The sequence below is a fragment of the Macrotis lagotis genome, chromosome 3 (assembly GCF_037893015.1).
Source record: "Macrotis lagotis isolate mMagLag1 chromosome 3, bilby.v1.9.chrom.fasta, whole genome shotgun sequence".
In the NCBI taxonomy this organism is placed as follows: Eukaryota; Metazoa; Chordata; class Mammalia; order Peramelemorphia; family Peramelidae; genus Macrotis; species Macrotis lagotis.
The window spans coordinates 130,549,738-130,566,000 of NC_133660.1; the positions used below are offsets into that span (position 1 = coordinate 130,549,738).

At 36.6% G+C, this 16,263-nt stretch overlaps 1 long non-coding RNA gene across 1 annotated transcript; it reads left to right on the top strand.

Moving 5' to 3' along the window:
- The first annotated feature begins 5 nt into the window (after positions 1 to 5).
- On the top strand, positions 6 to 16,249 carry LOC141517857 (uncharacterized). The gene is made up of 3 exons (XR_012477014.1): positions 6 to 52; positions 5,866 to 5,963; positions 13,671 to 16,249. It is a non-coding gene; the product is annotated as an uncharacterized LOC141517857 (long non-coding RNA).
- Positions 16,250 to 16,263: the final 14 nt, after the last annotated feature.

Below are 16,263 nucleotides of genomic sequence, written 5' to 3' on the forward strand. Positions count from 1 at the left end.
GTCTCGCGAGAACTCCGCGGCGTAGGGCTGAGCGCGAGCGCGGCTGCGGAAGGTGAGGCGCGCTTCCGGCGGCGAAGGGGCGGGACCCGGGAGGCCTCGGGGTCCGGGGCCTTGGGGCTGGCTAGGGGGTCTCGGCTCTAGTGGACGCTAGCCCCCGGCCCCGGGGTGCTGGGGGGGCCGAGGGTGACGGCCTTTTGGACGTCTCCCAGGATTGGAGAACTCGCCCGCGGGGCCAGAGAGGCCCCGATTAAAAAAGAAAACGTCGAGCATTCCAGACGCTTCGCCCCCGGCCCTTCCTACCTTGCCAGACTTCCCTCCCCCACTTTGTTTTCAGCATGAATTCTCTCCTTTGAAAAACAAGTTACAAGGGGCGGCTAGGTGGCACAGTGGATAGAGCACCGGCCCTGGAGTCAGGACTACCTGGGTTCAAATCCGGTCTCAGGCACTTAATAATGACCTAGCTGTGTGGCCTTGGGCAAACCACTTTTGCCTTGCAAAAAAAATAAACTAAAAAAAAGTTACAAATGAGCTAAAAAAAAGGAGCCCTGCCCAAGGGAAAGAAAGGGCCTCTAAGTCCCATCTCCTGGTAGTGTGTTCCCTCATGAATCCTCTGGAATTCCTCTTGGTCCCTGTGTTGTTAAGAGTTTTTAAGTCTTTCAAAGTTGTTGACAGTCTTTACAACTAATGTTGCTGACAAAGGACTCATTTCTAAAATATACAGAGAACTGAATCATATTTTTAGAAAAAAAAAGCCATTCCCCAATTGACAAATAGAGGATATGCAAAGGCAGTTTACAGATCAAATCAAAGCGATCCATAGTCATATGAAACATTGCTCCGAATCATTACTTATTATAGAAATGCAAATTAAAGCTTCCCTGAGGTACCACCTCACACCTCTCAGATTGGCCACTATGACCAGAAAGGACAATGATCAATGTCTGAAGGAATGTGGGAAATCTGGAACACTAATGCATTGTTGGTGGATCTGTGAACTCATCCAACCTTTCTGAAGAAAAATTTGGAATCCAAAAGGCAACAAAAAATGTGCATACCAGGGTGGCTAGGTGGAGCAGTGGGTAGAGCACCAGCCCTGGAATTAGGAGTACCTGAGTTCAAATCTGGCCCCAGACACTCAATAATTACCTAGTTGTGTGGCCATGGGCAAGCCATTTAACCCCATTGCCTTGCAAAAATAAAAAAAAAATCTAAAAAAAATGTGCATACCCTTTGATCCAGCAATACCACTACTGGGGTCTATACCCTGAACAAAAGATGAAAAAGGGTAAAAACATCACTTATACAAAAATATTCATAGCAGCCCCGTTTGTGGTGGCAAAGAATTGGAAATCAAGTGAATATCCTTCAACTGGGAAAAGGCTTAGTAAACTATGGTATGTGTATGTCATGGAACACTATTGTTCTATTAGAAACCAGGAGGGATGGGAATTCAGGGAAGCCTGGAGGGATTTGTATGAACTGATGCTGAGTGAGATGAGCAGAACCAGCAAAACACTGTACACCCTAACAGCAACATGTGATGATCAACCTTGATGGACTTGCTCATTCCATCAGTGCAACAATCAGGGACAATTTGGGGCTCTCTGCAATGGAGAATATCATCTGTATCCAGAGAAAGAACTGTGAAGTTTGAACAAAGACCAAGGACTATTACTTTAAATTAAGGGGAAAAAATCCTGATATCTTATTGTCTGATCTTGCTATCTCTTATACTTTGTTTCTTCCTTAAGGACATGATTTCTCTCTCATCACACTCAATTTGGATCAATGTATACCATGGAAACAATGTAAAGACTGACAAATTGCCTTCTGTGGGGCTAGGGGGAAGGAAGTAAGATTAGGGGAAAAATTGTAAAACTCAAACTCTTTAAAAAAAGAGAGTTGTCAAACTTCACCAAAAAAAAATTGTTTGAACTAGGATATTGTCCTTGGTTCTGCTTCTGCTGCTCACTTCATTGCATCAGTTCCTAGAAATTTTCCAGGTTTCTCTGAAATCATTCCCTTCATGATTTCCTTTTTAATTTTTTATTTAACTTTTTAAAAAATTTTTACTCATTTAAGGCAATGGGGTTAAGTGACTTGCCCAAGGTTATAAGGCATTGTGTAAAGCCGAATTTGAACTGAAGTATTCCTGATTCCAGGGCTGGTGGTCTATCCACTGCTCCACATAACTCTCCCTCTTGGTGATTTTTTTTTTGGCTTTTTTGCAAGGCAATGAGGTTAAGTGGCTTGCCTAAGGCCACACAGCTAGGTAATTATTATGTCTGAGGCTGGATTTGAACTCAGGTTCTGACTCCAGGGCTGGTACTCTATCCACTGCACCATCTAGCTCCCCCTTCCTTCATGATTTCTCAAAGCACAATAATATCCCTTCTCATTCATTTGCCTTCACCCAGTTGGTGGGCACTCCTCAATTTTCAATTTGGGGATACCATGAAAATGTGAAGCTTGCACAGTCTGCCAGAGCCTTGAAACTGAACTCCTTCCATTTAAATTGTCTTAGGAAGATTCTGAGGATCACCTGACAGGACAAGACAACAGACAGGTCCTTTCTTGAGCTAAACTTCCAAGCATTCAAACATTAATACAGTGAGTTCAACTCCAATGGTCTGGCCTTCTGGTTTGAATGCCAACTGTTAGGTTGCCAAAAAGAATTACAGAGATCTCACACAAGGGTAAGACCTTATTGGGGAGGGGGGTCAGAAAAAAAGGAACTTGGAATTGATTGTGCAACATGGGAATCATTGGCACAGAAACTACCAAGCATGACATCCCCTCATCAGAGAGGGTGCTGTGATCCATGAGCAAGACAGAACATGCACTATGCAAGTTTAGGTGTTCATCTGGATTATTTGTGCCATAGAACATCTGAACTAGTATTGGTCTGCTCAGCCATAGTCAGACACACTGTCACTTGTCTCTAATAACATTTTAGTTCTCTTTGTTAATGAAGGACAAGAACCAAACAACCATCTATGAAAAGGTCTGCTATATTTTGGGGCCTTTTCCCTCTTTTTGTGATCTCTTTGAAGTATAGACCTAGTAGCAGTATTGCTAGGGTAAAAAGGTATGCACCATTAACAACTTAGGAACATAGTTCCTAATTACTTTACAGAATGGGCCTGACCAGTTCATAGTTCCACCACCAGTGCATTAATGTACCTGTTTCCCCTTTTTGCCACCATCTTATGTCTTAATTTTCTCTCCTTGCTTTTTACTCCCCTTGATACAGTGACTCTGGTTTTCTTTGTTGTTCCTTGCACATTCTGTTTCACCACTGGCATTTTTACTAGCTGTTCTTGATTTTGGGAGTACTGTAATTTCCACCTCTTATTTCATTAGTGTTGCAACTAAAATTGTCTTCTAAAAGAAGTTTCCTTACCACGACCCTTTAATGCCAGATACTTCTATGATTATCTCCAATGTATTCTGTACATAACTTCTTTGTACATAATCTTTTCAAGTTGTCTCCCTTAATAGGCTGTAAAGCCCTTGAAAGAGCAAGGACTGTGCTCTACTTTTATATCTCTTGCTTTAGGTAATGCTTGAACTGACTGTTAGGGAATAGTAGTAAAATGATTTGTCTAGTCCTTACCAAAAAAACAAACAAACAAAAAAAACTTGATGAGAATAAATTTTTTTAAAAAATGTAAATAAACTTTTTTTAACATTAATGGAAGGAAAAAAAAACATTTTTGTGCGATTCTATTTCTCCCTAATCAATTTATTATCCAGTTTTCCACAGTGGTGGTTCCAGATTTTCTTGTCTTCTCAAGGCTCCTTATTAGACCCCTTCCTTTTATCTTCTCAATTGAGGGCTTGGCCTCATACTTCATTTTAAAAAATTAACTTTATTTACAGAGCTTCCCCAGTGTCCCTTCCTCATCTTACATCATTCAGACATCTTTTTCTCCTTTATTCACTCCAGTCTCTAAGGATGTGGCCCTTCTCTTTACTAGTGCTAACCTCTGCCCAATTCTAATTCTGCCTTCTCAATATCTTTTGTATAGATCCCCTTTTCCTCTCACAGCCATTAACTTAGTTAAGATCCTCATCACCTCTCTAGACTTTTAGAATTGTCTGACAATATCATCTCCCCTTGGTCCCTCCTCAGTGATGTTATAAATGGCTCGTGAATACTTAATCCAGAGTGATTAAAGTGGTTTTCTGTTAAGACCACTTAAAAAAAAGACACTCCTCTGTTATCTGAAACCCCCAAATGCTAGGTGTTATATGCACTTTCAAAGCCTTTGTTCCTGCCCCTTCACGCCAATCATTGGCTAGGGTCACAAATCTAACTGATACATTCACTCACCCCCCCCCCCCCAATAGGTTTTACCCACCTTGCTCATTATACCAATGAGCAAAAACAACTACTTCCTTCTCCAGGGGCAAGGGACAATAGCAGACTCCCATTCAACCCATATAGAGTTATTTAACCTTTTTCTTTTTTTCTTTTTTTATGTTTTTGCAAAGCAATGGGGTTAAGTGGTTTGCCCAAGGCCACACAGCTAGGCAATTATTAAGTGTCTGAGGTCGGATTTGAACTCAAGTACTCCTGACTCCAAGGCCAGTGCTCTATCCACTGGGCCAACTAACCGACTAACCGCCCCAACCTTTTCCTTTTGACATAACTCTCTCCTTCCAGTAAACAAGTTGGCATCTCTTGAGTTTCCACAAAGACAAGACATCCTGGTTTTTGTAATGTATTCTCCTCACAGACATCTGTGAGATTCTGGCAATATTCTTTCTCACCCTTATGAAAGCAAACACTTGATTCTTTCCCACAATAAGCTTTATTATTTAGTGTTATTTATTATCAAATATGGATTCCTCTATTTGGTTTTTAAAGCCCTTCATAACATTGTATCTTCCCACCTTTCCATTTTTCTGACTTACTTCCTACTGGCCTTGAGTATGACATACCAAACTCATATCTCAGTGCCTCTGGGCAGTTGGCTTCCCACAGCTGGAATGCTCTCCCCTTCCTATCATACTTCACTTTTACTTCATACCTTCTCTTCCTTCCTTCAAGGCTTGGCACATACATAGTTTTATCTTCTAGCAGCTAGTCCTTTTCCTCTAGGTATCGTAAATGTAACTCGTTATTTATATGTCATCTCTCCCTTATTAGAGTATAGGCTTTCTGAGGTCTGTTTTTTTCTTTTTATCCCTAGCAATTGGCACAGTGTTTGGCCCATTGTAAGTGCTTAATGATGTTTTGTCTTTTATTTTCAAAAAAGATCATGACATCAGGGGTGATGCCATGGCAAGCATGTGAATTGGATTTGAGTGAGAGGAGGCTGTGCTAAGTCATCAGTCTCACTTTCTCCTCCAGAGCCACCTAGGTCCAGTGACCAAACATGAATCAGGACAACTGGAGATGACCCTAGATGTGAGGCAATCAAAGAAGCTATATATAGGATACATTGGAGATAATCATAGAAGTAATTAGCATTAAGGGGATGGTGGTCAGGAAAAGCTTCTTTTAGAAGACAGAATTTTGCAATTTGTATACCCAAGATCACGCAGCTAATAGATGGCCAAGTGTCTGAGGCTGGATTCAAACTGCTGTCCTCCTGACTCCAAGGCCAGTTTTCTATCTACTGTGCCATCTAGCTGCCCATAAGTGCTTCATTAATGCTTACTGATGGACTATCTGACTATTAGGACAGCAAGACAAAGTGAGAGAAAAGAAAATAGTCAAGTGATCCATAAGAAGAGGAAGTGTATGATTGAATAAGATAGAAGATGACAAAATTTATTTTGCTTCTTGTGCAAATACAGTGAACTTAAAGTCAAATTGCATTAATGGGAGTACTCTCTTTAACATCCCTTTTCCAGACTTTCTAGAATCCCTAAAGATATAAACTTACCATTGGAGGTAAGATAATGTGAGTATTGAAGGGTCTACAAACAAAGGCTGGATGATCACAGTTCAGGTATGATGGTCCCTGAAGATCCTTCCAACTTAAGATTTCATGATTCAGGTTTGGCAACCAAGTCATTAATTAGTTCATTGAATGGAAAAAAGTGGTTTAAATATCAGTTTAATGAAAATAAATGTTTTGGTCAGTCATGTTATTCAGTCTCCTGTACTTCCTTTATTCAAGAGTACAGTAAGGGAGAAATAATATCAATATTATTATCCTTATTTTATGGACAAAGAAACAAACTCTTTTAATAGATGACTACCCCAGAGATATACTGTTAATAAGGTTAAATAGCTCGGTGAGAATTATACAGGTACTAAGGGAGCTATGACTCACCAGACCTTGGGTCTTTCTGAGAAAAACTGATCTTTCCAACACACAAAATATAAAAATGGAGAGGGACTAGAGAAAATAATATAGTATCATTGAAACAACAACTCCTGAAAGGTGTTACAGCACCACTTATTGTGATAGTGATGATTATTTTTGAAAATATCCTTTGATATTCTAGTTAGACCAATAAAGCTCCCCAGTCCATTCAAATTAAAGAACTTTCTTGCTGACTCCAAAGTTAGTGCTCAATTCCCCCACCCAGTTGTCCCTCAAAGAATTTTCAGAACACAATAAATTTATATTCCAACCAAACAAATGACTTCTGACTTCATTCAACTGAAATAACTCTCTCCAAAATTATTAATATAATTTCCAACTTTCATCTCTTCTTTTTCACAATGTCTTTGCAGCATTTGACACTATTAATCACTTTCTTCTAGATCTCTCTTTTCTTTGGGTTTTCATGACAGTAATCCTTGATTTTTCTCCATCTGACTAAAGCTTAGTCTCCTTTGCTTGACCTTTATCTATTTACATATACTATGAGTGGTTCCCAAGGCTCTTTCCTAGGCATACATACATACATACATATATATATATATATATACACACATATATATATATACACATATATGTGTGTGTATATGTAATGTTTCAAGTTTTATAAGTATACAAGATCATCTTACCTCTTTAATATTTGTCTTGTGAAATCAAGTTGAGTCATTTATTAATTTCATTACACCTTGTATACATCTTAATGAAATTTTGTCACTGGTTATACGGAGAAGGGGGGAAATGGAGACTGAGTAAAGATTTGAAGTTGAACAAGTAGAATTAATCAAAAAAGGACCTGCAAAGGGAACATGTGGCTGAGGCATCTCACAACTCTATTCTACACATCTTGATGTTTTCTTTGTTAACTTCAGGAGGAGTATGCATAATTTACTGATGAATGGGGCTGCTTCCTTGCTGGCTTCTCAAACTGACCTGGTCCTCTCCTGGGCTTTTGCTCCCCTGCTAGACAGGGGATACTATTTGCATTTGGTTCTTTCAGCAAAAGAACAACTCCCAAGCCTAGTAGCTGTAGAGTTTTCCAAGGCCTGCTGCTTTGACTGAGCTCTGAGAATCTTAATACTTTGGAGTTTCAGTTAAAATTAAAGCCCTAAACCTAAGATCCTCAGAACTCCAGGATGGCTTTCTTAACTGGCTCTTGGGGTGTTTCAGATAGAAGGTAGCAGTGTAGGCAAAGGCAAAGCTTGGCTTCCTCCAGGCCACTCTTCCAAGCAATAGATGATAACAAAGTCTGAGGTGTCTTGTCAGGACTACATAGACATTTCTCTTGAGATCATCTTTCATTTCTGAGCTTTTTCTATGCACCCTAAGTCCAGACTGGTTCCCATCAGCTCCTCTGATCTTTCCTGCTGGTCCAAAGCCCAGACTCTTCAGAGACATGACTCAGGCCTATCTCGTGGTGACAAACAAAATTCACATTTCTACCATGCCTGGACATCTAAAAGAGATACACCTTTACAGTTTAGCTCTGGTACCTAAGACATAGATGCCTAAAAAAAGGCTTGTTGAGTTGATCGATTGCTCTCCCTTTCCTAGTTTCTGTAGTATATTTTACATTCTACTCTAGCTTTTTTGTGTTCCTGTCTTGTGTGCAATCCTGAGTCCTCCAGGCTACCTAGAACACATCATACATCAGTGAGTGCTTAATAAAAATGTGTTCAATCAAGTAACACTGAAGCCAACGGCACTGGATTGCCAACCTGCAGATTGTAGTCTCATAGTTACATATTTCAATGACTCATTTGCTGCTACCCTAGAATCCAATCCCACTTCTAAGCCTTCCTCAATCTTGGGTAATCCCACCATCTATTTTTTTTCCCTGAACAATGGGACATTATTGTAGAAAATCATATAACTGCTGATTTCATCCGTCTTAATTAATTAATTATGCTACATGACCTCAGCTGAGCCTTCAGTGCTGCATGTCAGTTGTTTTATTCAACATTTATTAAGTACATCCCCTAGGGAAAATATTTCTTACTTTTTCAACCCCTCAAGCTTCCAGTTCATACTCCACTTCAAAACAGATGACCTGAGCCCCTGCAATACTAAAAATATTGAGGCTATTATGAATTCCCTGCTTGAAAAACGCTTCAAAACTTCTATCTTCATTCCTCTTTTTTGTCTCAGAGGAAAGGTAGCATCTATTTCTTTCCCTCAAACTGTTACCTAAATTTCATACTTTTTTCTCATGCATTTTAAAAAATATTTAATATTTTATTTTCCCCAATTAAATGTGAAAAACAATTTTTAACATTTGTTTTTAAAATTTTTGTTTCTCGTGTATTTTTAGTGTTTGCTTTTTCCCTGGTTCATTGCTATCTTATGTTTATAGTCAGGGGTCCCCTTAACTTCCCTCAAGCCCTGAACTATGATGTTTTGTTCTGTTGTTTCCAACTCTCCATGACCACAGTTGGGGTTTTCTTGGCAGACATATTGGAATGGTTTGCCATTTCCTTCCCCAGCTCATTTTACAGGTGAAGAAACTGAGGCCAACAGGGTTAAATGACTTGCCCAGGGTCATACAGCTTGACCAGTTTTGAATTCAGGTCTTCCTGATTCCAGGCCTGGCACTCTAAACACCATGACACCTAGCTGGGAAATGTTAACAAAATAAATAAAAATACAATAAAACACAGATAATGTCACATTTTAAAACTAAGTCAAAATGAGGCCTGTAGGGGGTCCTTATTTACACATTAGTTTCTCCCATTTATATTTAAATTGGACACCACTAGTCTATAGCATTTGACACTGGATTCCCACTTCTTATACTCTGCTTGAATTCTGAGAGACTACATTCCTGATCTCCTACCCTTTCATAAACTTTTTTTTTAGGTTTTTGCAAGGCTAATGGGGTTAAGTGACTTGCCCAAGGCCACACAGCTATGTTATTAAGTGTCTGAGGTCGGATTTGAACTCAGGCACTCCTGACTCCAAGGCTGGTGCTCTATCCACTGTGCCACCTAGCCACCCCTTTTTCATAGACTTTTAGGCCATAGTTACCCTTCTTCAACCTTGCCCTACCTTTCCATCTTTATCCCTTTGCTTATTTTATTTCTTCTTTACATTATGAAATGAGACCTAGCTGAGATGCACCTATTCCAAGATCCCTTTCTGATCTTTACTGCCTCATCTCAGTTAGAAAAGATCTTTCCTTTATCCACATAACAAAATAGCATAGATATAAACGTCATACATAAATACAAAATGGGCTAATTTTTCTGAAAAAAATCTGGGAGTGTTTATGTACTACAAGCTAAATATGAATGAGAAGTGTGATATGGCAATCTAGGAAAGCTAATGTATTCATAGGCAGCATTAAAAGGAAAAAAGGACTGGAAATTACTGTACTCTGTCCTTATCAAACCAGACAACCAGGATAGTATAAGACCTCAATATCTTGCCAAATAAGGATCAACTGGAAGGACTGAGGTTGTTTAGTCTGAAGAAGAGAAGATTTCATGGGGATAATTATTTTTGCAGGGTTATCACGTCAGATATTTTTCAGTATCCAGAGTGAAGGAATAGAGATTGAGTTATGATCATATTAAGTTTAATCGGAAGTGGAAGAAGGGGACCAGTGGAATTTATGACTAATTGAATCAATTTTCTCAGTGAAACATAAGACTCCAGGTTAGGTTAGATCATGATCTCGAAGGCTATGAAGTAGATTAGGCCACAAGTAGGGGTGGAAGGTACAAGGAGGAAAGAAAATAATGAAAAAAGTTTCTATGTGGAATATGTTGTAGGTAGTTAATAACAAATGTAAAGAAGGAATTTAGAGTAGAGCTGACAAGTTCTTTTTTTCATTAATGTACAATGCAGTTGAGAATTGCTTTTTAAAAATGGAATTATAAAAAATGATCATAAAAAAAAATCCTGGTTATCATTGATATTCATTTGTGTTGATTAGCTTAGTTTCTTTTATGAGCAGCTCAGCCAAATTTGTATAGAGAGCACTCTATAGCCTAAGCCAGACAGTTTACTTGCATTCCACTACAGACAAGGCATGCTCTTTTTTTAAGAAGGCACAATACAGGGGCGGCTAGGTGGGGCAGTGGATAGAGCACCAGTCCTGGAGTCAGTAGTGCCTGAGTTCAAACCCGGCCTCAGATACTTAATAATTACCTAGCTTTGTGGCCTTGGGCAAACCACTTTAACCCCATTGCCTAGCAAAAACTTAAAAAAAAAAAGCGCAATACTGTTTATCAAAGTCAAACTTTAAAAAGTGTTATAAAATATTCCTAGCTTTATAAAAAAGATCTAGCATAATGTTCTTTTAAACAACTAATTTTTCTGGTATGCCTGAAATAGTATAGAAATTGAATTTGAGTCAAAAGGGAGTTTAGTCCAATTCTGGAATTGTAAAAAATGATTTATCTACACCTTTTCAGGAACACTTCTATTATGTGGTGCAGAAATCAAAGATATTACATGTGTTATTTGTGCCAGAAGAAGATACACGGGCTGATATTTAATGAGTCTTGGCCAGCTGCCGCTTTTCCTTTCTGGTATTTTGAAGAGTTGCTATCAGTAGTATAGTTCTGTGGTTTAGTGGATTCCAAATAAATATTTATTTGTGTGTGTAGACAATAAGCAATAACATTAAAACAAATGTTATACTATGATATCAACTTGAAAATAAATACTTATGTTATGAATAGTGATTATTTTGATGTTTATATTTCAAAGATAATCTTACATTAGACTTTTTTTATTATTATCTTAGATACTAAATAATTTTTATAATTTTTTAGAGATATCATGTTAATGATAATGGTTTTACCAGTAAAAGGTAAAAGAAACTTGACTTTATTTATCTAGATATCTTGATTCTCTAAAATGTGCCTTATCAATGAACCAATTTTTTCCATTCCATAAAACATATTTGGTATGATTGTGAAAATTATAATTATTTGAGTAATTAGTAGTATTCTTTAGCCTTGTTGTACCTTATCTGTCTTCATCTGAAAAGCATCAGTATAGTAGTAACTCCCCTTGTTATCTTCTTCATGGTATTTTCTATTTTATAGTTTCATGTAATCCATTTTATAAATACTATCCTTAAAAAAAATGCTGTCCTTTTTCTTTTTCTCTAGATCTGTTGCTTGATTTTTAAATTTTATTTATAGATTTGAACTTTTAACATTTTTTCCAGAATTTTGAAACTTATTAAACTGTAGTAGTGTTTATCTGCCACCTAGAGGTCATGAAAGATTCTGCTTTTTATAAATTCTAGAAACAAGATCCTTTGCATATGTTTTTCTTTCTATACCTTTCCTTTCTCTATGCCTAATAGGTGCTTGATAATTGATTTCACACACTTTTCTATTGCTCAGCTCAACCTAGAGCTCCAGCAGTCTCTATTAAACTGCCTTGGAGAAAATCCAGTTGTTCATGTTGATCAGTAATAGAACTGGGCCTTAAGTAGCCCCTGTACTTATAATCTGGGGAGAAATAAAGCTAGCCCAATGACCCACTGTTAGATTCAACCAATTATAAATTCATTTGGGTATATTAAGCTTCTCTTTAAAAAAATATAACCTCCAAGAACAAACCCTTTATATCCACATATATACATAAACATACATGCACACACCTCTTAATTGCTGTAATCTTAATTACTGTATCATAATCTTAATTACTGAATCATATTTCCTAAAACTTACCAAATTTTAGGGAAAAGGTGATAATGTTTGATCCTGGACTACCTCAGATCCTTGAAGAGCCCAGGAATAGTGTGAAGACAGTGGGTACCTGGGGAATTTAGAAAGAAGAGGCTTTTGATGGTAGTAACTATGTCACACTGAAATTTATCTTGGGAAACTTCAAGGAAGGAGGCAAGAGAGGCAGATTCTTCAAAGTTGCCTTCAAAAATAGGATTGGAAAATTATTAAAACAACAAAAAGCTTCTATATAACAAAAATATGACAAGGGAAAACAAAAGAAAAGGCTCCAAAAGTATACATTGAATTTGTGTTAAAAGTTACATCAAAAATGACAAAGAAATCCTAAGAGATATACTTAATAGGATATCAACTTACCCAGGGAATTGAAATGAGATATCAGATTTATGTGTCCTTGGGCAAGTCACTTGACCCCACTGCCTTACAAAAAAAAACCCAAAAAAAGAAAAATTAAAGAAATGACAAGATGCAGACAGAAGATTCCAGGAAAAGAAAATGAGAAAACCTGTACTGACTGGAAATACATACATATATATATATATATATATATATATATATATATAGAGAGAGAGAGAGAGAGAGAGAGAGAGAGAGAGAGAGAGAGAAAATCCCATCCAGAAGTGGGATTAATGGAATAGAGAAAATAATGATAGTATTCTTGAAGTGGCAAAAGAAGATTAGAAAACAACATAAAAACATGAGCCGAGAACTGCTGTGTATTAGAGCAATGTGGGTGATATTTGCAATTGAAGATGACAATTTCAAATCAATGTCAGATGACAATTTAACACCAGAGCAAGCCTAAGAATTATCTGGACTCGGGGCAGCCAGGTGGTGCAGTGGATAGAGCACTGGCCCTAGAGTCAGGAGTACCTGAGTTCAAATCCGACCTGATATACTTAATAATTACTTAGCTGTGTGGTCTTAGACAAGCCACTTAACCCCATTGCCTTGCCAAAAAAAAAATATTTGGACTCCAGAAAACAGAGATATAAGCTATATATATATATATATATATATATATATATATATGTATATATATACATACATATATATATTTCAAATAATATAGCAATTAAATTTACAAAAGGAAAATTTATAATATCACAACCAAGAGATACATATAAAATGAATATTAGTAAATCTTATTATCAGAATTGATAAATCAAAGAAAAAAGTTACACTCTTGAGTAGTGTTTAACAATACACTTGTCTGTATAGACTTAATGTGTATGACTGTTCATTTGAGGTGTAGTGAATAGAGCACAGAGGTTTTAAGTGGAAATAAAAGCTCTTAAGTTCAAATCGCATCTCTGTTGTTTGCAAGCTGCTTAATTCTGGGCATGCCCCTAGCATTCTCTACACCTTAGACATCTCCCTAGACCTTAGTTACAAATAGATTGAATTACAGCAGAGAGTTTCTCTGCCAGGCATTTGACTTAACTCCTTGAGAACAAGAAGGACCTTTCTGCCTTTTTTTGTATTCTCAGCAATCAGCACAGTGCCCAGACTTGGGAGGTGTTTAATAAATGTTGACTGACTGATTCTGTTGACAAAATGACATATTAATTGAGCATTTTCATTTACATAATATGAACAGGGAGTATTTCTTTCTTTAAAGGGAGCCTTGGCACAATGGAAGCCAGTGATGAGACAAGAACTGCTTTTTATTAGAAGAAGCACCAGGACATTAGATTCATATGGGTACCTGCTTGTACCTGGATGAGGTTTACAGGAGTCTGCACAAACTCAAAAGAAAGAAGAGAAAGGGGACACTTCATGGAATAAGAACAGGATGAGAGAATGACTGCTTGAATGAACAGTGATGGAGGGGGACAGCTGCAGTCTACATTTGGAGCAAGGAGATGGAAGGATGAACACATGATCTGGTCTGGTCTAGTCATGGAGTCCAATGTGCCAAAGAAGACAGCAGATCTTGGCCTGTTCTGAGTCATTACTGCAGAACTCCATAGGGCAGATGGCACTGAATCTTAAGTTTTTTTTACCATCTTAAGAATCTTGTGTCATTCCATTAACTTGTCATATAACAGAACTGATTTCAAATATGGAAAGCATCCACAGAGATAAAAAGGAGTATTCTGCTTAATTAAAAATATGATAAACACATAATTTATATATAATTTATATGTACATACATAATATCCTCTAAATAAAGCATTAAATTTATTCAAAGAGAGCTTATGACATAACTAATATATATGAACTGAATATTAGTAGACTTTAAAAAATCAAAGAAAAAAGTTATAAACTTGAATGTCATTAAATAATATATGTGTTTATTGGTAGTGTTTGTGTGTCTGTGTGTGTGTGTGATTGTGGTATAGTGAATTGGGCCATAATGGAGTTTAGGGAGCAATTAGATTATGCTTCCAAAGAGGCCTACATTGGATTACCCTTTCGTATATGGTGGACAGAGGACAACTGTACTATTTGATCCCTTTTTTTATTGTTTACACACCTTTTGAAACAATTAAATATTTTTGTTGTTGGATTGGGAGCTAGAAGGTTTGGTAATAGAGGGTGTTGTCCTGATTAAGGGCTATGATTTGCAAAATTGATCAGCCATAACAGGCATATTGAACCTGGGAAAAGTATCGAGGGAATTCTTAATCAAAGACTTCAGCATCCTTCCAGTTGTTCCATATATGTAATTGTAATTTAATATAAGAAGAAAAGGACATATATATCTTTTTTCCTCCTAAATTCAAACAGCATGTTTATATGTTCGTAGTCACAGAGAAATCTAGGTAAATTTAAGCAGAAATTTTATTTTTTTTAATTTCCAGAACACAATTCAATAAATCTCCACAAAAATAGTAATATCTGATGAAAAGGAATAGATTAACATGGACATTTAAAGCAAAAACACTAACAAATTGCCTTTTACTTAATGATAATACAAATATCAAAATCCATGGGATGTAGTTAGATATCATTTTTAACATCAAACACTTTTATATGACAAGAAAGCAAGAGAAATAATTAAAATCACAAAATCAAGAGTTGCTTTTAAGAATATCAAAAAAATTATAAACACTAAATTTACTAAAAACAAAGTTCAGATTACCAAAATGAGAGGAAATTCACGATAAAAAGAAAATTTAAAATTGCAAGAGATTATTATGCATTCATTATCTGTGTGATAGATTTAAGAACTTGAAAGAATAGATGACCATCAAAGATACAAATATTTAATAACCCCAATAATTCTGAAGTGCTTTAAATGTCCAACAGAGGAATTTATACTGAATCTTAATGTGCGGGGTGGGGTGGTGGTGAAATGGTTAGACCTATTGCTATTCAGTCATTTCAATCATGTCCAACTCTCTGTGACCTCATTTGAGGTTTTCTTGGCAAAGATACTGCTTCCTTTCAGGGCAATAACATTCCACTAAATTCACATGCTGTAACTTGTTCAGCTATTCTAGAATCATTGGAAGCATACTTTAGTTCCATCTTTTTAACTGGGAAAAATAGTGCTTCCATGAATTTTTCAAATATTTGGGTCTTTTCTTGTATTAACTGTCTCAAGGGTATAAACATAGTATCAGGATCAGTGGGCCAAAACAAAAAAGTAAAAAAGTTTGTAGTTAATTTATATAAGTCTAATATACAATTATATTATATATTAAGGAACTGATGAAAATTTAAAGGAGTTGTATATATACTTCTCAGTGAACACAGTAGATAAGTTGTAATTTTGTGATTCTGTAAGAACAAAATTTTTAGAAGAGGAAATGCAACATGTATCACTTAAAAATTGTTCAAATTTTTTAATAATGAGATACATGGAAATTAAAACAATTCTGAAAAGCCATTTCAGTCCATTCTTTCACTGTTGGGATGAGGAAATTAAGTTCTAAAGTCTTACACAAATTGTAAGTTTGCAGAGCCAATATCAAAACCCAGATGCCCTGATTCCACATGCTGTCCTCTTTCTGTGACACTACACTGCCTTCCAAAAGCGTGGTCTTATACAAAATTAGACCTAATATCAGCATAACTCTCCTATAAAGTTACAAATTTCCAACTTTTAAGAACTTAAAAGTTCATATCTGTTGTGAAACTAATTCTTTTTGGGGAAATTTTCTAAATATGGTTTAGGGTTAATTTTCTCCTAAGTGAAACTTCTTTATTATCTTAATATGTGAAGGGTTTTTTTTTTAATTTTGCACTATCTACTTCATGGAATT